Here is a 26,491-nt window from a genome sequence, read left to right as displayed (position 1 = left end):
TCCTTGCATATATGATTCTGTCAAAATGAACCCGAATAAAGTATAATGCCCTAATAAAAATAAGTTTAAAAAAATGAACATATTTGTCTTATTGCACATCTTTAAAAAATGTTTTCAGAATTGCCCCCCTCAGTTGATGTTGGCTATTCTCACATCATTCTGGGCTTTATTATGTTGAGGTAGGAGCCCTCTGTACTTTATTTGTTCAACACATTTTTATTATGAAGGACTGTGAATTATTTAAAGTGATTATGTTGGCTTGTCCTTTTTTTTTGTTAATGTGATACTCCATATTTATTGATTTGTGTTTATTGAACAATTCTTTCATCTTTATAACCAATTCCACCGAATCAAGGTGCGTGATCATTTTTTTGACATTTTTGTGGGTTCAGTTTGCCAGTATTGTGTTGAGAATTTTTGAATCAATGCTCAGTAGGGATATTGATCTGTAACATCCCTTTTGTAGTGGCTTTAGGGTTCTATTCTGACAATTATGCCGGGGTAATCTTGGTCTTGCAGGAATAGTTTAAGAGTCCTTTTTCTTTCAATGTTTTTGAACTGATGTGATAAGATTTAATGTTAGTTTTTCTTTAAAAGTCTGGTGAGTTCCGCAACAAAGTCATCTAGTCTTAGGCTTTCTTCTGTTGGGAGACTATTATCAATTCAATCTCATTACTCATTCTTGGTATGTTTGTGGTTCAAATTCATTTCATTATAGGTATACAGAATTTTGTCCATTTTTTTCTAAGTTTACCAATTTCTGACATATTGGTGTCATAATAGTCTCCAAGGATCCTTTGTTTTTCTGTAGCATCAGATGTAATATCTCCTATTTTATCACTATTTTATTTGACTCTTCTTTCTTTATTACTTGATTAGTATATTTAATATTTCTTATTTGTGCTTATATTTTCAAAGAAGCATCTCTTTATTTCCTTGATCTTTTGTAATTTTTGTCTCTAATGTAATTACACTTACCTTCATCATTTTTTTCCTTCTAGTAGTTTTATGTTTGCTTTGTTCTTTTTTCTATAGTTACTTGAGTCATATTCATAGGTTTCTTTTTTGCAATACATTTTCTTGTACATAACTTCTTTCATGTATGTGACTTATTTCTGTGAAATTTCTTCTTAGAATTGCTTTTGTTTTATAATGCTTTTAAAATGTTGAGTTATAATCTTATTCCTATTTTTTCTAGTGATTTAATCATGAATGGATGCTATATTTTGTCAAGTGCTTTTTCTGCATCTACTGAGATAATCATGTGATTTTTTGAAGCATATTTAAATGACGAATTACCTTTATTAATTTCCATAGGTTGAACCAACCTTATGTCAAACACAAGACCAACATTATTTTAAGCGGAGAAAAACTGAATGCATTTTCTCCAAAAACAGAAACAGGACACGGATGCTCATTTTTAGAACTTCTATTCAACATAGTCCTTGAATTTCTAACCAGAGCAATAGGGCAAAAGAAAGAAATTAAAGGGATATGAGTAGGAAAATGTTGCCAGCTGGCCAGGCTGGTGAGATGAGCTGGGTTCAAAGGAGCTGGCTGTATCAATAACTAAGAAAATGGTAAAGAAACTATGCAGTGCATGAACATGAGTTTCTAAGAACAACAGCAGGATGGCTTGGTGACTCCAAGGGTCAGCTCCATGCTGGCCAGTGCTGAAAAGAGCAAGAGAGCACGAGCACACCTCTAACTCCCCTATTTATTGGGGAGAAGACATTCGATAGAATAGTCCACCCAAATAAAGCAAGGGGTAGCACGAAAAAATGTTCAACATCTCTAGCAATCAGAGAAATGCAAATTTCAACTACTCTATGATACCATCTCACTCCAGTAAGAGTGGCAGCCATTATGAAGACAAACAACAAGTGCTGGCGAGGATGTGGGGAAAAAGGTACACTCATCCACTGCTGGTGGGACTGAAAATTGGTGCAGCCAATTTGGAAAGCAGTATGGAGATTCCTTGAAAAACTGGGAGTGGAACCATCATTTGACCCAGCTATTTCTCTTCTCGGACTATACTCAAAGGATCTAAAAATAGCATACTACAGGGACACAGCCACATCAATGTTTATAGCAGCACAATTCACAAAAGCTAAACAGTGAAGCCAACCTAGATGTCCTTCAGTGTATGAATGGATAAAAAAATTGTGGCATTTATACTCAGCACTAAAAAAGAATAAGATCATGGCATTTGCAGGGAAATGGATGGAATTAGAGAAGATTATGCTAAGTGATGTTAGCCAATCCCAAAAAAACAAATGCCGAATGTTTTCTCTGATATAAGGGGGATGACTCAAAATGGGGTTGGGAGGGAGAGCATGGGAGGAAGATTACCTCTAGATAGGGAATAGGGGTGAGAGGGAAAGGGAGGGAGAAGAGGAATAGCATGGATGGTGAAAGGAAACCCTCATCATTATACAAAATACATGTAAGAAGATGTGAATTTGGTGTCAACATACCTTATATACAATCAGAGATATGATAAATTGTGGTATAAAGGTGTATTAAAAATTGTAATTCACAAATAAATAAATAAAGCAAGGAGTAGGGTTTAAAAGGGTGGATTCTTGCTTGGTGATGTCTTGTGGTCAGTAGATTGACTGACATCTTGGCAAGTCACACTCATCTCAGGTGCTGTGTGGGATCACAGTCAGAGCAAGAGGAAAGACACTTTTGCTTTGCACAGCCAAATCAGCATGCAAAGCTAGACCAATCCCTGCATATGCTCAAATGCGCATAGCTCACATACACAGCCCATGCATGGCTCACGACAGGAAAAAAGAGTCAAATTATGTCTGTTTACCAATGACATAATTCTATCTTTAGAAGACCCAAATAAGCTCTGCCAGAAAATTTCTAGGACTCATAAATAAATTCAGCCAAGTATAAAATTAACACCCATAAATTAATTGTGTTCCTATACTTCAGCAATGAATCAGCTAAAACAGAAATTAGGAAAACTATGTCTTTCAAAATAGCTCAAAAACAAACAAACAAACAACAACAACAAAAGGTGAAAGACTTCTACAATGAAAATTTAAAACACTACAAAAAGAAATTGAGGGAGACCTTAGAAGATGTAATGATCTCCCATGTTTTTAGATAGGCAGAATTAATATTGTCAAAATCGACATATTACAAACAGTGCTATACAGATTCAATGAAATTACATCAAAATCCAAATGGCATTCTTCATGGAAATAGAAAAAGCAATCATGAGATTCATTTGGAAGATGGGGCCCAGAATAGACAAAGCAATCCTCAATTAGCAAAGAAAAGCAGGAGGCATCACAATGCCAGACCTAAAATTATACTATAAATCTATTGTAATAAAAACAGCATGATATTGGCATCAAAACAGGCAAGAAGACCAATGAAACAGAATAGAAGACACAGAAAAAAGAATCCCACAAAAATACAGTTACCTGTTGAGTTCCTTGCAACTAAAACACTCAGGGTCACTCCAGGTGAACTGGGCTGCATGAAATAATCACAAAAGAGATACTTTTTTCTTTGGGTTTCTGTGACAGCTCCTCTGAGCTTAAGGATCTGCAGAAAGAGAGAAAGCGAGCAAGTGCTGAACCATTTTACTGAGGAGAAGCCATTCAAATGGGTCAGGTTTCAGGAGGTTGAGTCTAGCTTTGTGATGTCTGCTGTCAGCAGATTGACTGACATCTAGGAAGGCCAACACTCTAACATATTGGCTCAGGTACTGACTTCCTTAATAAGACCCCTAAAGCTTAATAAACACACAAAGTGGTTTCATGGAACATTCTATATCAAACAGGGCAAAGGGGCAATATCACAAAGGCACAGGGGAGTATAGCTCAATCCATGGGGCAACACACCTATGTCTGAAGATGCGTCCTCAACCTGTGGGACCGGGGCAATGTCCAGGTCACTACGAGATGTAGTGATAGTCAGAGTTTCTTTGCTCCAGGATGGAGAATGTGAGTCATTCAGACTGGCTCCAAAAGCATACATTGGAGAAATGATAGCCTTTTTAATAAATACTGCCAGGAATACTGGAATTCCATATGTAGAAGAATTAAATTTAATTCTTATCTCTAACCCTGTACAAAACTCACCTCAAAGTTAGTCAAGGACCTAGGCATCAGACAATATACCCTGTATGTACTAAAAGAAAATGTAGGCCAACACTCTAACATATTGGCTCAGGAACTGACTTCCTTAACAAGACCCCTAAAGCTTAATAAATAAAATCATGAATCAATAAGTGGAATGGCATCAAACTAACATTCATAGCAAAGAAATCAGTCAAGGGCATTGAAGACAGCCTGCAGAATGGGAGAAAATCTTTGCCACCTGTACCTCAGGTACAGCATTAATTTCCAGGATATATAAAGAACTCAAATATCTTAACACCAAAATAAATAAATAAATAACCCAATCAACAAATGGGGGAAAGAATGGAACAGACACTTCTCAAAAGAAGAAATATAGTCAACAAATATATGAAAAAATATTCAACACTTGTAGCAATTAGATAAATTCAAAGTATTTCATCTCACTCCACTCAGAATGCCAATTAGCAAGAATACAAATAACAATAAATGATGGTGAGAATGTGGAAAAAAGATTCACTCATACATTTCCTGGTGGGACTGCAAATTAGTGCAAATCTCAAAAAAAACTTGGAATGGAACCACAATTTGACCCAGTTATTCCACTCCTCAGTATATATTCAAAGGATTTAAAATCAACATACTACAAAGATGCAGCCATATCAATGTTGATAGCAGCTCAATTCACAATAGCTAAGCTATGAAATCAAAGTAGGTACCATTCAATAGATGAACAGATAAAGAAATTGTGGCACATATACATAGTGGAGTATTATCAGCCATAAAGAAGAATGACTTTATGGTATTTGACAGCAAATGGATGGATCTAGAGAATATCCAGAATCCACTCCCCAAAAGGGCGGGTGTGGTGATGGGAAGAATAAAAGATCATTTAGACAATGGGGAATTGAGTGAAGGCAGGTAAATAGGAAAAAGAAAGACAGCAGACATAATTTTCCCATGGACACGCATAAAAACAACACAGTGAATCCCACCATAATGTACATCCATAAGAATGGGACACTAACTAGAATAAGTTATATTTCATGCTTGAATAATTATATCACAACTGATTCTGCTGTCATTTAAACTAAATAGAACAAATAAAAAAAATTTAAATGAAAAATTACATTTCAGAAACAGACCAAATTATGTTATGGACGTGTATGACTATATCACAATGAATCCTACAATTATGTATAATTATAATGCACTAATAAAGTATAAGTAAAAGAGAAAAACAAAGTATTTAACCACAAGGGAATACTCACATCACATTCTCCAATTCTGGATCAAATCTAAAACCTTTTAAATTATTTGGGCAAGGTCTGAAGATAGCTTAAGGCAGCTTAGATGTTGCTTCAGTTTATTTAATATCAGAGAAGAAAGGAAAGACTTTCCCTCTGCCAAGATACGAAAAGGTGATTCAAAGAGGGTAACATCATTGATATGATCCTTTCTTCTAAGAATATTAAATTTTTCATCCCACTATGGGTATCAATGGAATATATTTGAAGAACAATTAAATAAATTTATAAAATTTAATTTTGGGGAAAAGTGACTCATTAAGTAAATATTAGTATAACTTACGCCTAACAGATTGATCTGAATTCAAAGTTTTGATCCAGTATGATTACATACTACAACTATCATATTATAAAAAGTTAGTTTTTTCTTAAGTTTTGCAGAATGTATGTATGTACTTGTATATACTTGATTGAAATAAAATTATTGGCAGCAAGGAGTTAAGAAAATATAATACATTTTTTCTGCTTTTTTTTCTTTTTCTTTAGAATATAATTTTTAAAATCTCTCTTTGAAAGAATTAGTATTTCACCACTATGATGAATATTTCTTTAGTAGATAAGTGTAAAGGATTCCAGATATACATATATTTTACCTTAGAAATTGTTACTTTAAAAGAATAATTCCCATCTTTGTCCTCCCAAACTTTGGAAATGAATGAAGAAATTTTTTTTCAATAAATATTTGATACATAAAAAGAAAGGCTTTTTCTGTAAACCATATGTATTTATATGCTTTATCTATTTTCATTTATTTCAGGAAAATTTTTAATTTCCTCTTGATTTCACAGATAACCCATTATTTATTTCTAGAGCATGTTGCTTTGTTTCTATGTAATAGTTATTGTTTTCAGAGAACATGCATGATATTATTTCTATTATTTCTGAATTGTTTTGGAACATAATATGTGGTCTATTCTAGAGGATGTTTTTATGTAGTCATGAGAATAATGTGCATTTTGCAGCTGTTGGTTGAAATGTTCCATAAATGTTTATGAGTTCTATTTGATTTATTGTATAGTTTATTTCTGATGTTTTATTATTTTTAAATTTTTGTCTGCTTTGTCCACTGATTAAAAATGGAGTGCTCAAGTCCCAATGTATTATCAGATTATAACTAATTTCTCCCATTATATCTAATAATGTTTGCTTTCTATAGGTGAATGCATATGTAGTTACAATATTTATGTCCCCTTGTTGAGCTGATTCTTTCATTATTATACAATAAGCTTCATTGTCTCTTTTACCCTTTTTTTTAATTTAAAGTGTGTTTATCTGTTTAAAAAAGAAAGTATAGCTACTCCTCACTTTTTGTATCCATTTGTATGTCATGTCTTTTATTATCCCTTTACTTTCGTTTTGCATGCTTTTGTGTGTGTGTGTGTGGGGGGGAGTACTAGGGTTGGAACTCAGGGCCTCTCTACCACTGAGCCACATCCCCAACCCTTTTTTTTTTTTTTGTATTTTATTTAGAGACAGGGTCTCACTGAGTTGCTTAGTGCCTCACTTTTACTGAGGCTGGCTTTGAACTTGTGATGCTCCTGCCTCATCCTCCCAATCCCCTGGGATCACAGATGTGTGCCACCATGCCCAGCTGCATGTGTTTTTACCAGTGAAATGAGCTTCCTACAAACAATATGTCATTGGTTTCTCTCTCTCTCTCTCTTTTTTTAAACCCACCCATCCAGTGTACATTTTTTATTGAATAATTTAAATACTTGCATTCAAGGTTATTATTGGCATGTAAACCTTTCTGTCATTTTGTCAAGCTTTTCTCTGTTTTTTTTTTTTTTTTTTTTGTATGCACGGTTCCTTTCTCTCTCTCTTAGTGTTTTGATGCATTCTATACTATCTTTCTCTTCTGAGAATCTGCTCCTCTAGTAGATTTGTATTTTCATACATTTTCAAGATGCTAGTCATCTTTCCTTTACTTCTAGATCTATGACTCCCTTAGGCATTTCTTCGGGAGGTGTCTGGGGAAAAGCTGGTTTGGAGGTGATGAATTTCATTCGTTTCTGCTTGACTTAGAAAGACTTCATTTTTAACTCTTGAAGGATAGCTTTCCTAATCTGGTTTATTTTGTTCATAGTCATAGTGTTTGTTTTTAAGATTTTGAATGTACCATTTATTCTCTCCAGACCTGTAAGGTTTCTAGCTAAAAAAAAAAATCTGTTGTTGATCTAATGGAGGTTCCCTTAAATGTATGTTGACTATTTTCTCTTGTTGATATTAAAATATTGCCTCAGTCTTGCAATTATCAGTTTGAGTATATATCTTAGGTAGGGTATGTATTTATTATTTATCTATTTATTTATTTATTTGTTTGTTTGTTTGTTTGCCACATCTCTTTGGAATGCTTTGAGCCTCCTGGATCTGGATGTTAATATGTCCACCACAGTTTAGGAAGTTTACAGCTATTATTCTGTTGAACTGGTTTTCTATAATTTTCCTTTCTCCTTCTTAAACATCGATAATTTTAAATATTTGTTCACTTAAATGTGTACCACATGTGTCAGAGGCTTTTATTCATATTTAAAAAAATTTTTCTCTGTTTTCTTGTCTCAGGGTGTTACTTAGAAAGATCAGTCTTCAAGTTTATAAAAATTTCTTCTGCTTGATCTAATCTGTTGTTGAGTACCGAATTATATTTTATTTTACTTATTGAGTACTTCACTTTTTAGATTTCTGTTTGTTTCTCTTATGTTAATTTGTTTTTCTATGATCCTGATCTCTGTTGAATGTCTCATTCAGAGAATGAATTGTTTTCCTAATTTCATTAGTAAGAGACTATTTTCTAAAGATGTGTCTTAGGTGTTAGCTTTGTATGTTACATTTGTTTTGATCTCAGTTCCATACAGGATCATATTCTCTATATAGCTGCTTTAACTATAATCAATGACTTTGTGCTGTGTGCACCAGCAAGAGCAAGGATCCCATCAGTCTCCATGGCCCATGTAGGAGTAAGAAAAATTCCAATGGCCTTGGAAGGTACAGTGTAGTTATATAATCATTTCAGTGATGGTTAATAATCCAACTGCTTATTGATGTAAATATACTCCATTCAAGAGATGTATCTGCTCCTTTTCATAGTGTAATGTCTTCTTTGAGTTTAAACAAATAATTAAGATATAAACTTACAAATCAAAAATTTGAGTGTCATTTGAGATATTTATTGGGTAAGCTTCTTCAAATACAATTGACTTTTGTCTGTCTCATATTTGGCAGATATGATAACTAGATATTGTTATATAAAAACTGCCTTGAAGTGCTCCATTTTACTCTCCTTTCCATAATACATATTTAATTTTAATGATTTTTATAACATTTACAAAGTTATCATTTTTTTAATCCTTCACATATAGTTTTATCATTTACTTTGAAATTTATTCTCCTCATGATATATAATGTTTTGAACATTTTTTTCACATTTTCCTACTTAAGCTTAAGAAATTTATAATGGACTAACAAGTCCATTATTTCTAATGAACTTATTAGATATATGAATAAATCTAGAAATTCATACTTATAATTTTAGTTCTTACCATCTCTCCTTGAACTATATTATCATCTGATTTTTTTAAAAAATCAGTCAACTTTGTATCTTAATAAGACTTTCAAAGATTTTTGTTGTGGTTTTTATCTAAATATACTATGAAGATAAGATGCAGGGTTTTTTTGCCTTATCCTTAAAATACCTAATTTTAAATTTCAAAACATTACTAGAGTTGAATATGTTTATCTGATTCATCTAGTTTTCTTTCTTTTACTTTGCTAACTAAAATAATCAACATCAATTATTTTTGAATCATGTGTTCTATATTTCCGTTTTTTAAATGTCCATTGATCAATGCCTTGTTTTACTTACATCTGATTTAAACTGAGTATATTTGCAGTCTACTTATGGCATGAAACTTAGATCTTTGATTTAGAAATAGTTTATTATTTGTTATGACATTAACAGTTTTTATTTTTGGCAAAACACATTCAGAGGTAATCCCCCTGGCTACTAATGATGTGACCTGGTTGCTTGTCAGAATAAGTTGAGGCTACTATGGAAAAGGTACCGACATGGGTATCAATAACAGATTGGTCATATAATTATGTAATTTAAAGTACCTCTGGATTGAGATATATGAAGATATGTTAAATGTTTTATTTGAACTATTGGACAGCAAAAAATGTTATTTAACAATAATTTAAACATTGCTGCTACATCTGTAATAACACATGTAGAAAACATTAATTTCATATGTAATAAAACCACTTTATTTCTTTAATAATTGTGGCATATTGCAATATGTTCTATATAAATTTCATATCCAAGTAAGTATGTAAAAATAATAATGCAGCCAAATGAATTTTCACAAAATAAACACAAGAGTGTTTTAAGCTCCCAGATCCATAAATCAACATCCAGAAACTCCCTTTTACCTCTTCCAGCCATATGTCTTCCAGGATAATTATTATCCTGACTTCTAACATCATAGATTATTCCGTCCTGTGTTTGAACTTACCTGAGTGATGTTTTTGTGCCTTGTCTGGTTTCTTTTGCTGAACATTCTCTTTGTGGGTAAAATCCATATTGATATATGATTGTCATTTTTCATTTTCATTGTTTTTGTCAATTCTGAATATTGTTGCTATGAACATTCTCATAGCTTGTTTTAGTGGATGTGTATTTGTATTTCTGCTGAGTATATAACCAGAGTTAAAATTATGGGTTCAGAGATTGTCAGTAAATGGTTTTCTCTCTTTATAATCCAAAAACAGTGTCTGAGTTTTGAAGTTTTTATGCATTCTCAGGAGTATTGGTATTATTATTAGTCATTCTGATGTACATTGTTGTATCTCATTGTTGTTTTAATTTCCTAAAAGAATAATAAAATTAAATGTATTTTGTGTTTTTAGCTGTTTAAATTTCTTTTTTTAAAAAAATAAAGCACCAACTGTTTTTTGTGATTTTGCTATTGAACAGGGTACTTTTAAGTACTTTTAGAAGTTTTTTGTGTATTATGGATGTTTAGTATTTTTAGTACATTTCTTATAGTAACAATGCAAATACATTTTCTAATTGTGAATCTTATTTTCACTCTATCAATGAAGCATTTTAATGATATCAAATTTTAGTTATTAATACAATCAGTGTTGTATTTTTTCCTTTTTGATTAAATTTTTGTACTTTATTTGATAACTCTATGCTCATCATTTTGAATAAAAATATTCTGATATGTTTTCTTCTTAAAGTTAAAAGAAAAGTACGGAGAAATGAATACAAATTAATTACTTAGAACACAGAATTTTACAAGTTATTTTAAATATGAATACATAAAATACGAATACAAAAATATTTTGAAAAAAATGGTCAGTGTAATGAAAACATTTAAAAATATTTCAGTGGCTCTTGGTTGGGAAGTAGGCTAATATGTTTAAAGAACAAAGAGATTTGGGGCCTGGAAGATAAGAAAGAATAGGGGTTTGATATTAAATTACATTGGAGAAATGATAATGATAACTGCATGAACTTCTATGTCCATATTAATGAACTTTAAGTACACCTTAAAGAAATAAAAATTTATTGAAATTGCTTGAAAGTAATATAATCCTTTTTCTAAAGATAAATCTTGCTTTATCTTTGAATGAATGAAGAAGAAAATGAATGAATAAGAAAAGGGCAGAAAATAACACTGGGAACCAGTTTGTAGTCTTTTCAAATAATCCAGTTAAGAGAAATGATGATATATTTAACTTGATGACTTTGATTAGGTTGATAACAGTGACACTATGGAGTTAACTTATTCAGGAATATAATTGTTGAAATAACTAATGAGGAAATAAGAACTGGATATGGGTTTTCTATGAGTAAAACCATATCAAGAAATACTTCCAGTTTTTTTAAACAATATTGTTATTGTCTGGACACCTATGTGAAGTTTCCCCCAAAAGGTCACATGTGAGATAATTCAAAAGGTTTGGAGGAGAAATTTTGGGGTCATAGCCTTAACTTAACTGACGAATTAATCCCTGATATGATTGACTGAGTGGTAACAAGTGGCAGGTGGGTTATGGACAGAGGAAGTGGTTCACTGGGTACGTGGCTATGGGGCATATATTTGTATCTGGCAAGCGGAGTCTCTCTGCTTGCTGATCACCATATGAGTTACTTCCCTCTGCCACACTCTTCTGCCATGTTGAGGTCCGAGGAATGGATTCTGCTGTCTATGGATTGAGACCTCTAAAACTGTGAGCAGTTAAATAAACTTTTCCTCCTCTACAATTGTTCTGGTCAGTTTCTAGTCACAGCAGTGAAAAAGCTGACTAAAACAATTATCAAGTAGATGATAAGGAAAACAATGGATGGGGGGGTCATTAATGAATCAAACTATATTTCTCTACTCAATGTCTTATATCTGAATACAGTTATGTACATGAAGTATATTTATGACCTTGGAAATTGTCCATAGAACCAGAGTTCAGTGAACCCAATTATGACTGGATTGCTATTAATTTGTAATAATAACTTTGGGTTTTGGCTGTATTCATAGATACCCAACTCTGGATTTTATTTCTTAGGTTAGTCAGCTGTCCCAGTAAATATTGATCAACACATATGAGAGAAAATGACGCATACATCTACTGCTTTAAAATTATATAAATGAAGTTTCTTGTGTCCCATGCTTTCATTCTCTTTTTCTTCTACTTGAAATACAAACATAACAATCATCCTATTCTGAGCATATAAATGAAAACAAAAACCTTGGATATAATGATGTAACAAAAGGAATAGAACCTAGAGCTAAACCCATCTGTTTATCTTCCTAAACTTGATTATTATGTGAGATAAGTAAGTTTCTGCCTTATATCAATATTCTTTTATCAGTGAAAATTAAAATATATAAATCTATGAAAATATTGTAATTTGTAAATCTATGAAAATATTGACTACACATGGATAATATCCCATAAATTTTGATAAATCAAATTAGATTTTAATGACCCCCAACAATATTATTAATTATTATTATAATTTCTTTGAAAATCTGTAATGTTGAAAATTGCCTCACATATACAGTTCTGGATGGGTTAAGAAAAAATAAAAATTTAAAACAACAAAACCTGGTAACTAAAGCTACTTGGCATGGCAATGTTTTCTTTTCTAATTTACTGTAGCAACATGTAAATGAGGTTTGGTGTTTATGATAGCAAATACAAAATCAACAGAACTTCTTCTGGACACAGATGCCTGCTTAATGAATTTGGAACTGGCACTACCCACAGGTGCAAGGAGTCTAAAAATGCTTAATTGCTTGTTCTTCCGAAGCCCTGGCTCACTAAAACCAATATGCTATACTTCTATGTGTCACTTAGAGAATATTGTTTCTTGAAGCACATAACATACCTCTTCCACCTGTGCATGTCAACATGTCTTCACAATAAGGTTGTTCTGGGCATTGAAGGCAGTAAAGAGATAGTCAGTTATTATAAGAAATGACATAGCCAAACTACAGATATCGACTAGCTAACCTTAAGGGGCTTGTTTTTTACTGCTTATTCTGCTTCTCATCCTACTAAAATCTCATCTCTGAGATATGTGTAAACACTATTTTTAAATCTAATTTATAATATCTCATTTTGGTTCAATATTGAGCAATAAATTGTGTATTATTTTTATGTCTAGGTTTTCCAGATGATTCTGTATATTCTAAAAATAGTCTATTTTAGTTGAGTAATGGACACCATTATTTATTAATTTAAGAATTAGACCAGATTAACATATACTCTTCCCATTTTTTTAAATATAAAACTATAAACATTATCTAAAAATAAACATATTATGGGGAGCTGCTCCAGAAAGCACTCTAAGTCCAAATTTCAAATCAAAAGAGAGCTTTATTTACCTGGCCGGGGACTATCACCCACTGTAGAGATTCAAGCTCTGTTGAGAGGATATCTGCTTCCTGGTCCATCCAAAGAGAATAAAAGGACAAAGTCCACAACTCAGCAACTTTCTTATCATCATGTAAGCTAGCCAATCACAGAAACTAAAACATTAATAAGTGGGACCTGTGGGCTCTAGGCAGGACTGGAGTTTTCCAGTCAGCAAGCAAGAGATAAACAGAAGCTAAAAAAAAAAAAAACACTAGCTTTGCAGTTCAGTTGACCACAATCCCAGGTTTAAGCAGGTGCTAGACAGTAGCATCCTGAATTTAGGTGGGAGTCGGCGGGGTGAGAATCTTAGACCCAGAAGTGCATTTAAACTTAGGATGTAGCTCATCACAACCACCACTGCATCCTGAGTAGGATACAATTTGTGGGATACAAAGTACAGAAAAAAAACATTATAAGAAAACGGCTTTAGTTTCTATTTCCTAGAAATGGGTCATGCACTTCTCTCTTCATTAGGGCAGTAACAAAGAAACTAAGATGGAGTTTCTATAGTCACATGTTTTTACTCAAATGACTACTGTAACCCTATTCCTGCAATCCCAGCAAGGTGGGAATTTTTGCAAGGGACTAATGCATCTCTACCAGAGCAATTGTTTTACACACTAAGTACTAATAACTTACTTGATGCTTACTTAAAACTACAGTTATCTTATGGCCTATGCACATATTTTCATCTGTCATGTTACTAATATCTATAAACCCTATGTCCTTTATCCTATGCAAGGCTACAAGATCAAGTTACTATGTTATTCCAGCCTTATTTATATCTATATTAACCTACTTGCTTATTTGAATATCTATTCTATCTTGCCTTATACGTATAAACTATATCTATGAGTTATTGATTATATTTATCAGTTCACACCATAACACTACTAACCCCGTAGTCTTGCCTTAATAATTAAGGCAGATGAAAAAAATGAAACTGTGACTTCATACACAAACCCGAATAATTATTTACTGAAAGCTATGTAATTTAAAAGTAATAAAGGCAAAAGAATAATAAGAAAATTATTAATATAACAAAAATCAAAGTGAAAATAAGAAAGTGAAGCTATACTGTATAGTAATTTACTTACAAATGGCAACAGGAATAACAGAAGGGTATAATATTCACATTAAATCATATACTTGAAAGAAAAATACAGAGGGAAAAGAATGGTATGTTTAAGAATATATACACACACACACACACACACACACATATATATATATATATATTCTTATATAAATATTAAATTATGTGTATATTGACTATTGTATGCATTAATTTATCTGTAAGAATAGACACATACATATATGTGGGTTAAATACAATGCAAAATAATATATTAAAGAATATGATAAATCTATGAAAGCAAGGTAATTTGAAAACACATTGAAAATTTTAAGAATATTGAGTGAAAAAAGAGATTTTTGAAAATTAGTTGTCATCAAAACAAATAAAATAATTCTTAGGCTAAATTTAATACCAAAGAATGGAAGGGACAGTGTTTAATTCAGCTTTGAATCACTCTGAAGAACAACAAAGAGGAAGGTAAGTTTATTTTAGCTAATTGTTTTATGTGATTAGTCCATGGTCACCTGAGTTCATTGCTCTGGACCAAGTGAGGCAGAACATCATGGCAGAAGGGAATGGTGGAAGAGTACTGATCACCTCATGGTGACTGGGAAGCAGAGAGAATACTGGGCCACAGGGAATATGGACCCTCCCAGGGCTCACATCCAGTGACCTACTTTATCCTGCCCACAGTTACCGCCGAACAAATCCATTTAAACTGGATGGATTAACTAGGTTACAGCTCTCAAAATGCCATCATTTCACCACCAAATATTTCTGCACTAAAACAGAAGCATTTGGGGGACAACTTATATCCAAACCATAACAGACATCTTTTCTTGTGAGAGAAATTTGGAAGTAAAATAAATCTTTTGAATTATCAATTATGGAAGATCATGTTGCTGTTTGGACACAAGTACAATGTCTTAAAATTTAGAAAGATTGCTGGGCATGGTGGCACATGTCCATAATCCCAGTGATTTAGGAGGCTGAGACATAAGGATTATAATTTCAAGACCAGACACAGAAACTTAGTCAGATCCTCAACAATTTAGTGAGACCTTGTATCAAATTAAAAAATAAAAAGGGCTGCAGATGTAGCTCAGTGATAGAATGCCCCGAACTTGAATTCCTACAATAAAAAAGTGCAAATGTGAAAAGATTACACTTAAAATTAATATTAATCTATTAGATTGTATTATATTTTTAAAAATATCAAACTAGAGATGAAATATGATAACTGTAAAATATTAAAATAAACATTGAAGTAAAACAAAGAAAATTCCAATTTATTTTTTTAACTGAAGAACTTTTCATTAGAATATTTTGTATAGTATACCCTAACAAGTTGTTACTTTATGAAAATCCAACTAATATAACAAATGGTTACATTCATTTTAGAATAAAAATTAGCAAAGAATTCCAGGTTTAAATTCTAGATATGCAGCCTTGCATGTGAATTTTTAAAAATATTATTAAATTCATTTAATAATTATATAAATATAATTAATTTTAAAATATTATTAAATGCATTTCTTTCTATAACAATTAGCATATGCTGGAATTAAACAGATAAAAATAACTGATAAATTATTTTAAAAGAAAAAAATACAATTAACTTTGATATAGATAAAAAATAAATATGTATTCTACATAATTTATGAATAAGTTCTATTTAGAAAAACTTATGATCTAATGAATTAAAACTAAGCTGCTATTAAAACCACAAAACCATACTATATAAATATTTGCATACACATATATGTGTATGTGTTTAAAATATAAGATGAATACTGGAGAAGTCATATACACACAGAGATATTAACTGAACTCTCAAAAACATTTTTTCAATCTCTGAAATAAAACTACCTTTACTTTTATATTCACTTGACATCTTTGGCACTATAAAATTAATGTGCTTATAATGAAAGTTAGTGATTTTACTTCAACAACAAAAAAAATGAAGGCTGGGATAAATCTCTATTTTTATTTTTCTGTTTTCTCTTTCTCACAGAAAATTGTCAACTTAAAGTTGTACCTGTGCTAGCTACGTGGAACTAGTTATTTAGTCTTTTCAACCTTTTTTTCTATCACTCCAATAACAACACTCAAATAGCCATGAATTTGATCTCTGCTAAGTAATGAAAAGCAAGGCACAGCCTGGGAAACTTCTGTTAGCATTGGGTATGTGTTAATTGCAATGGGCAGAAGTTGATTACCTTCCAAGTCTAAATTTGACATTAGTTCTAAGTGACACAATTGAAAATTGCCTAAAATTTTCACCAATACATCTTAAAAATATTTTGGAATCATACATTACTTTGTATAAAGCTTGTAGATATTAATTATTTTGATTCTCCTTAGTATAGTTTAAAATATTCTTATCAGATAAATTTATCAGAACTTTCTGTTGCATATCTCAAAATGTTTGGCAGATTGCTATTTTAACTCTGCTTTCTAATCCCCCATAATAGAACTGTAAATAAATCAGAGAATTATAAAACTTCTTGTAAGAAAAAAAAATTTACAGAAAATAAAGTTCTATGTATATTGCTGATCATTTATACTATTTATAATTGTAAAATTTGAAATATGACAACTCTTTCATTTGTTTCAATGTTTCTCTTTGAAATTCTGGGAAGCTTATTTATGTATACAGACATTTTTTTGATTTTGCAAAACAGATCTTGAAAATTTATCAGCTTTTATTAAGCAATATCTATCCACAAGGGTATAAAATCTTAAAATATTTCAGATTTCTGCATAATACAAGAGGACTTCCCAGGTTGAGCAAGCCAACAATGATGAATGCAGGAATTATCCCATCTGGATAATTCTGGAGGGTTATTTTACCTTCACAGACCTGTGCTGAGACTTTCATTGAAACTGCATTTTTGCCCTCAGCTTAATCCTAATGATTTTATGTATTCTCCACAAGTATTAATCCTAAGAGAATGTTAAAAATGTATCTCAGAATTTAAGGATATTTTTAGTTAACGGTATTTGTAGGTTCAAATTAACCAGCCAAGGAAGCCTGCCCTATAAAAATAAAGGTCTTCAGCCTGGCGTGTTGGCTCACAGGCTATAATCTCAGCAGCTCAGGAGGCTGAGGCAAGAGAATCTCCAATGTCAGCCTCAGCAAAAGCGAGGCACTAAGCAACTCAGTGAGACAGTGTCTCTAAATAAAATACAACATACGGCCATGGATGTGGCTCAGTGGTGGAGTGTCCCTGAGTTCAATCCCTGGTATCCCTAAATAAATAAATAAATAAATATATTCTTATCAGATAAATTTATGCCCTCATTAAAAGAGACATAAGATGGTAACATCTGGATTGATATATCCAGAATATTTTGAACATAAAGGAGTCTGTTAAAATAACTATTCTATCAATTAGATGATTAATAATTCCCCTTTTAAAGCTTTCTGGGTCAAGACAGTGTATACCTTCAGAAAGACTACATTAACTGTTGAAATTCAATACATTTATTTGAGTAAAATTGCATGACATTCAAATGCACTTCGTACTCAAATATTTTATATTCTACTAAATATTTTTAAATTTTATTACACTGCTTTGGATTTATAATTTCTTACATTTCAATTACATATTATAAGGCAGTATTATGTGATGTGTATGTTTATCATTACAGTAGATTCTTTATAATGTTTAGATTTAACCAATATGAAGCATTCATTTTTCTGTTATTATAAAAAATTTATTTATTTTACTTTGTTGCTAATACTGCTATACCCATTTTTCTGATTACCTAATTTGCTCTTTAGAAGATTTTCCATTCCTTAATTATCAATTCTTCTGTTCAGCCTATTATAAGATTTCTCCTAAACCAGAATAAAATAACTAATTATTTAATTCATTTTTCTCAGCTTTATAATGAAGGAATTTAAACAGTTTAAACTGTATGGGCACTTTGCCTTTTCTGAAATGATCTGCAACATTTTTTCAGTGCTCACTCTCCTTTCTAACATTCTAAAATTCGCATGCTGATACAATTTTTCCACTGTTGACTCTCAAAGGCAATGCACAAAAATGAATATCTACTCATCTGAATTCAATAAGAAATACATTACATTTGTGTTTCCTCCTGCCTCTTCTGGGGTTATCTAGGCTTTTATCCCATTTATTCAAAAAATTTATATAAAAATATTTTTACTAAATCATGCTTCAAAGTTTTCTGTACTCAACACTTGTCCGAGAGTTGCTTTATGTCCATTTACAAATTAATCTATTAAAGTCTTAGCATTCAGCTGCTAAGAATCTGACCTTGTTTGGAAAAAGGGTCATTGCATATGTATATAGTGAATATGAAGTTGTACTTGAGAAGAATAGTTACTTAATCAATATGATTATTCTTATAAAAAAAATGGGAAATTTGAAGGGAGGCATACACACAAGGAGAATTCCATGTGACGATGATGGCAGAGAGGACATAATGTTCCTAAAATTCAAAGGACACTGAAGATTGCCAGCAACCACCAAATGCTAGGAATGAATCATGGGACAAAATCTTCATTCCAGCATTCAGAAGAAACAAATCCTGCTGATACCTTGATCTTGAACTTTTATCTTCTATATCCCTAAGGATAATAAGTATATTTTTGTTTTACCATCTAGTTTGTGGGTATTTCGTTACAGCATAACAAGGAAAGTAATATAGTACTATTAAAAATATATTTTCCATGTTTTTAACTCTGCTTCTCTTTAGTTGATACAAATATTCTGACACTCTTTCCTGTCTACACCACCCTAAATCACCTTCCTAATTTAATAGCTTATTTTGACAATCATGATGAATTTGTACCAAAGTTATACTTTTGACAGAATATGCTTCTTGTCATCATTTTTATCTTAACCTGTTTATCCTCCATACTGCTTCTATTTTCCAAACTCCAAAAATATTCACATTTATAGGTCCAACTGTTATTTAAGATTTACACAACTAATACAATTTCATGTATTGGTGTCTTATAATTGTTTCTAGGTCATCTATGATTCTGACAATCTGTACTATCTTAAGTTGATGTAAGATAAAGTGTAGAGCTTTTGATTTATGTGATGCATGAAATCACACCTTTCCATGTGAGTTGCTTAGATGATTTTGTCTGCATGTGTGGCTTTTTAAGCTTTGACAAAGGCAACTAAAAACCTTAAGAGGCATTTTTTAATGCTCTCTTTTTTCCAGCTGATTTTTTTTGAGAAAAAAATTTTTCAATGTACAGAGAGAAGTATAAATATGATGGTAGTTAGGATGAGCATTTATGAATCAATTACAAATTGTGCATTTTTTTTCATTTTGAGATATGACTGGCTTCTGGTTAAGACTTATCTAAGAGATGAAAATTTCAACTATATCCTTTGGAACTGTGCATGTGCTTTCTTTTTAGGGGATAGTTGATTAATAAGGTGAATATGAATATTCATTCCAAAAATATGTTTTTCACCTCAAACACATCAATGATTTGAAGATGGAAAACCATGATACATAGCCACTTTTAAAACAAAACTCACATGGCTATAAACTTATCTTGTTTATTTTATTGTTAGTCATTTTAAAGGAAAGTATGTCAGGCATATTTAATACATTGAAATGGTAATGTCTGGTGCAAATTTCTTTGTAATATTGTTTACTCCATGCTATTATAAAATAGTCAATAATATTTAATAACAAGTCTTGTTTATTTTACTTTCACAATGATTTCTAGCTATTGAAGTAAAGTTTCCTTAGGCAGAAGAAGAGGGAAAGAAATATGAAACAAAAATCACTAGTATGTTAATATAAAATAATTTTTAAGTATTTAGAGGTAAGTTAACTTTTATAATAATTACTCAAAAATCTTACAATATTTTTCAGCCAATAAATCCTAAATTTGTCATATGACTCATAATTTTAATAAAACATGACATTTTTACCCCATTATCTTTTAAATGGAATTTTGACACTCCATGGTATTCCTAATTGCATGAAATATATATTAAAATGTATTTACCTTTAGGGGATTGTGTTAGCCAGGGTACATTGATAACAAATTCAGTGATGTAGATAGATTGATAATGACAGGTAGAATTTCTTAACATTAATTTATGTGAAAAGAGACCCTAAATAAGACTCTAGGGAATGGTGAGCATTATGCGTAAAACATTCTCTCTAGCCTTTTTTTCAACAGAAGTTTTATAAAATGTAATTTTTCTTAAGACCATCAACTAAAAATAAATTTCAATTTAAAGAAATAATCCATACCTATGGACCACAACTATAGTACTACCTACAGTTCTAGTCACTGGGAAATTATAGTGGAAATTTTAATCTTTGTTTGCACTATTGGATAGTTAAGAAATAAGCTTTATCTTTCTCCTTTCATTTCTTTGAATAAAATAATCTAATTGTGTTGATTTACATGTTTAGACAAGTAGATACTATTATATTTATTCCAAAATATAACCCACAATATTATATAATATTTTTCATATCATGCCAATGTGAACATTTTTTAATTGAAAAATGTTCAATAGTTCATTAATAAGATGTTCATTGAAACTTACATATAATAAATTTTTTTAGATCGTGATAGTGTTTGGGGCTAAAATGTGTAATAAGACAGTCACAATGTTATACTCTTTGCTGAGACTAGGCCATTTAATAATTCATTCATGTGAATCAACTGGCTTTGTCTAAGTAGAATAAATCAATTGAGGCCATGCTTTATTAAGCCCAAATTTCCTCTGAGTTAGTATAAAAAAATTTTCTACTTCAAATATGGGTTTTGTAGAGAAAAATCACTGAAGATTTTCTTATATTTGTTGTGTATATAAAAACAAAAAAAGTGTTTCTTTTATGTAGGTGTGGTGGCACAGGTCTATAATCCCAGCAACTTGGGAGGTGGAAACAAAAATATTGCAAGTTGGAGAGTAGCCTCAGCATTCAGCAAGACCCTCAAGAATTTAGCATATCCCCATGTAAGCACTAAATGATGCATGCAGACCTCAACAGAATCAGCAAAGCCATTTGATTCACAGACTTAAACACTCAGGCACCATAGTGGCTTATTTTCTGGGTACAAAAATGGCTGTCGGTTACAGAGGGGGTTTTAGTTTTACAGGGTACAATGAGGGTGGTTTAATCATTGGAAACTGAGTACATGCTGATCAGATAGTCAGGGAACTAGTTGTGCAGATTAAAACTTTAACTAAAGAAGGCAGTTGTATAAAAGGCCCAGCATTCAGTATCCAACTCCTTCCCTCAGGGCCCATTGTTTCCGAAAAAGGATTTTCTGGGAGACGTTTAATGTTTAGCTAATTTCTTTCCCTCCTCCCGAGCCACACTTTCCATTTTTCCCGAGAACTGTCTTGTAGGAATATTATTTTCCATAACACTTCACCTCATATCAAAATAAAATATAACAATCCTCAGTACAGACAATTTTAGAACAGTCTCAGGCAAGTTAGGATCTTGAGGGCAGAATTTCCAGAGAGGTACCAGAGAGATCTCACTCAGCATTCATTGTCCTTTAATGTCTCAAAGTTCTAATCTCCACATCTCAATATTAAATCCTCCATCTTCAGGACCTCAGTTTTGGCTCAAGTGGTCTGATCTGTGGCTCCAGCTGTCATTCTGGAGGGTATAAACAGAAAGCTTGTGCATCCTACTAATTCAGCAAGTACACAGAGTATGTTAGCTGTCAGAAACTGATAGTTCTGATCTAGATTACAAAGAATGTATTGGATAGACAATTCTAGGCATGGAGTTACCACAGTGTGTTCCCATTGAAGCAATGCCTAGCTTGTAAGTATGGCCAACTTCAAGTCCCCAGAACTGTAGAGCCATCAGCATAAAATTCCATCCTGGAAAAGAAGCAAGCATGATACTCCGTCTATAAAATCTACTGGGTGGACTAAGGCCAACAGAGTCATATGAGCAAGGTCACCTAAACTAATGGGGAAGCAACCCGTACCCATTAATCTCACAATGTGGGAAGCAGAGTCAAAGTAGATTATTCTTATATATTCAGATTGAATTTTTTCCCTCTTATGTTTTAGACTTACATAGAAACACTTACCATTTCTTTTTAAATATTACTCCCTTTTGGAATGAGAGCATGTATCCTGTCTGTCCTACAATTGTGTTATATAAGCTAATAGCTAGAAGAGGAATTTGCATTGGAATGAATCGTATTTTGTATCTCACTGTATCTGATTCAGATGAAACTCTGGACATTAACTTTTGAGACGGTTCCAAAATAAGATTTGGAGCTACTGGGATAAAATTGAGCTAATTTTGCTTGTAAAAGGACATCAATGGGGTAGTGGGAGATCAGTTGCCTAATTTTGGGGGGAATAAGTCCTCTGAATTTCATGTGTTGGAAACTTAATACCCTAACAAAAAGCAATGAAGCCAGCTGACCTTGGAATGAAGCTTCTGAAACTGTAGTGAAAATCTAAGTAGATTTTTTTCTTAGTCATTTTTTTCATAGTGATGAAAATCTGATTAACACACCAAAACAATAATGGTGAGAGTTGAAGACTTTTAAAAAGTGATAAGATCATAAGGATTGTGTTCAAATGAATGAATTAATATCATTTTTCATGGGGTGACTTAATTATCTCAGGAATATGTTCCCAATAAAAGGATAAGTTTAGCTCCCTCCTGCCTTTCACATGCTCTCTCTCTTCTTCCTTCTGACATGGGTGTTGTAGCAGCAAGGGCCTTGCCATAAAGGAGCTCTTTGGCCTTAGTCTTCTCAGCCTCCAAAACAGTGAGAAATACATTAATGTTCATTATAAATCATTCAGTCTATCTGGGATATTCTTTTATAGCAACACAAAGTAGACTAAGATGTGTTCCCTGCGCCACACCTTGAATGAACATGTCTGAATGGCTCATGCACATGTCATTTTTTTTAAAGAAGAGAAGTGATAGGGACCAAAAGTTTGAGAATGAATTAATATCACTATCATATTAACTTTGTGAAGTAAAACAGAAGGAAAGTGGTGTGCCACCATGGGAAGTCAGGTTATTACACTGCGGTATCAACTAAGTAGTTATCTATAGAGAAGTTGAGTGGGTGGAGATAAAAATAGGGTGGGCTGTAAACCAAGAAGGGGTTGTTTAAGTGGAGCTCTAAATCCAAAATTACCATTGGGTCAAAAGGCTTTAAAAAGTTGTAACTTCTATTAAAATTACAGCTAGAATAGAATAGAAACATGGGCAACATCACTAAACAGTTTATTTTTTGATTGTTATTAAACATATTTTCACTGTAATTTATAAATGCCATACAGATATTTTTCTTCATTCTTTCTGTCTTCTAAAATTATGCTCTGTTTCTGCTCTTAACATTTGTTCACTACGGAAATTCAAGCATGCTCACTTTATACTCTTTTAATGAAGAAATTATTCTAGTTAAAACCTACACTTTAATTAAAACATTCAATTTTAGATCTTCATAGAAAATCTTATTCTTCTGTAAGTTGTGTGCCTAATTTGAATTCCTTCGTTTATTTCTCTTTATGTTTCGTATTCCATGTAATTTATCTTTTAAATTTACTTGTATATTTTCTATATAAGATAGGACTTCTAAACTCTGAATGCACATTGTAATTTCCCAAGAAGATATGAAAATTAATCATCTATTTAAACTCATTATTATAAGTACACATATACATACATAATAATGCTATCTCTTTATCCCAGATATTTGGTTTACTTCATAGCCTCAGTGATGGTAGGTACTAAGATCTTCATTGGTGGTTTTAATGTGAAGACAGGGATGAGAACTATGTCAATCAAACATCTTTTAAGGGCTTACTAGTACCTCCTCCTCTATACAGTTTACATAATCCAGATTCTTTTCTGGGGTTTGAACAGTATCATGCAATGTTTCAGTGAAGAAATGGTCATAGGTATTATAGCATTCAGTAATGATTCTTATGAATGGGAACCTAAATAAAAAGCCAATCAACAACATGCACAGCTTAATATTGCCCAGAATTTTCATAAAATCCATTTTTAAGAACTATGAAACAGCTTAATTACTTGTTCCAAACAACTTGAATGCTAAATCACAGACAGCTGCATATATATTGGCCTCGTTGACTAATTTATGAATAAATACACAACATAATACACCACTTGTAAATAAAGCTAATCACATATGCTTATGCACATAATAGAAGCCTGGGTAAAGTTGGACTGGTTTTGAAGGTATGGATCTGTTGATATGGTCTTCCTGTGTAAACATTCACAGATGGGTACATTTTCTCTATTAAAAACACCTGCAAAGGATTTCTGGAAATAGTTCAGAAAAACCTAGAATCATTTTCAAATTTATTTGAAACTACTGGGTGACTTTCATGCAATTTTTCCTTTAAATATATGTGCATGAGAATATCAAGATTTGTTTATTCATGCCAGGCAAGGAACCAGCTGAGATGAATGATCTTTCTTCCCCTTTGTTCTCTTATGTGTTAATTTCTGCCTTGATGTATTTATTAGTAACTATATATAAAGAACTATGTAAGATTTATACAAATTATAAATTATTATGCACAAAATATATTTCATACCTACCCTGCTGATGAGTGATGTTATATAACATAGATATATAACATAGATTGAAAAATTCCATTTACCTTCTACCTTTACTGATTACTTCATTTTCAATCTTATCTTTCCCTAGACTGACATTTTTCTATGCTCAGCATTTACATTTCTAAGTTAATAAAAAGAAAAAATGGAGCTGCATCATACTGATTTCCATTTAATATGTCCTCACTTTAACTAGAGCTAATCCCTCAGTTCAAGTGCCATTGTACTCTGGCCTATTGTATATCCTTAAATTTGCTTTTTCTCATGTAACATTTTAAATGAAGATTAAATTTACCCTGACATAGGAAAGGTCCAACCAGGTCTGAGCATCCAAAGTTCCTCTGTTCATTGCCAAGTGTAAAAGTAAAACAGAATAAGTAGCACATTAATGAGATATTATCTCATCAAATGTTATTTTAAATAATGTTATAAGTAAAGCCACCTATGTATTGTTCTTGAATAAAGTCATATTTGCATTATATATGTATGTGTGTGTGTGTTTGTGTGTGTTTGTATACGTGTGTATATATATATATATATATATATATATATATATTTATATGTATATATAAAAATGTATATGTACATGTATATATATTCCAGAAAGAGGCTAAGGAAGGGTTATTGTGGTCTTACATTTCAGAATTTTAGGAGGCTACACTAAGAGCAATGACTAAGATCAGATACAGATGCAAAAGAATCACTACATACAGTCAAATGAGGTTAGAAACCATTTAAAAAGCCAGCATAGTGGTGCATGTGTGTAATCTGAGCAGCTCTGAAGGCTGAGGCAGGAGGATCCAGAGTTCAAAGCCAGCCTCAGCAACTTAGTGAGACTGTATCTCAAAATAAATTATAAAAAAGGACTGGGAATGTGGCTCAATAGTTAGGCACCAATGATTAGGTGCCCCTGGGTTCAAGACCTGGTACAAAAAAAAAAAAAAAAAAGCAAAAGAAACCTTTTAAAAAACTTGAAAATTTAAAAAAACTCATGCAGGGAGCAGAGCTGTTAGAGTTCTAATTTATTCTAGGCCAGTGTTCTCATGGTAGGCAGTTTCTGAATGTGCCATATCAAGCTGGAAGCTGGAAGATAATGTGCTGAAGCCCAGGAATAGAGAATTGGAGGTTCATCACATGTTGTTGACTTTCAGGTACATTCACTGGGTGGGTGGTCTGTTAGGTAGTAGCTATCAATTAGCAGTGAAACATATGGCAAGGTCACAGTTTTTCTTTACTCTTAAAGTTTTCTTTAACTTACTGCCAAAGCAGATTAATAATAACATGTAAAAAAATCAGTACACAATCATGAAGGATGAACAAACAAAAGTAAAATAGATAATAGGGAAGGTACCTCAAGAAAAAAGGATGTATTGAACTAACTCTTGACAGAACCCATAAATGTCAGGATAAAACTAGAAGTTATGATGCCAGTTGTCTCCTACCAGCACAGAAGGAAGTTTTTAGTGGTGCAGAGAC

The sequence above is a fragment of the Marmota monax genome, unplaced genomic scaffold (genome assembly GCF_021218885.2).
Source record: "Marmota monax isolate L192 unplaced genomic scaffold, Marmota_monax_Labrador192_F-V1.1 WCK01_AAM20220418_F8-fsc00002, whole genome shotgun sequence".
Classification (NCBI taxonomy): Eukaryota; Metazoa; Chordata; class Mammalia; order Rodentia; family Sciuridae; genus Marmota; species Marmota monax.
Note: the sequence above shows the minus strand (reverse complement) of the source record.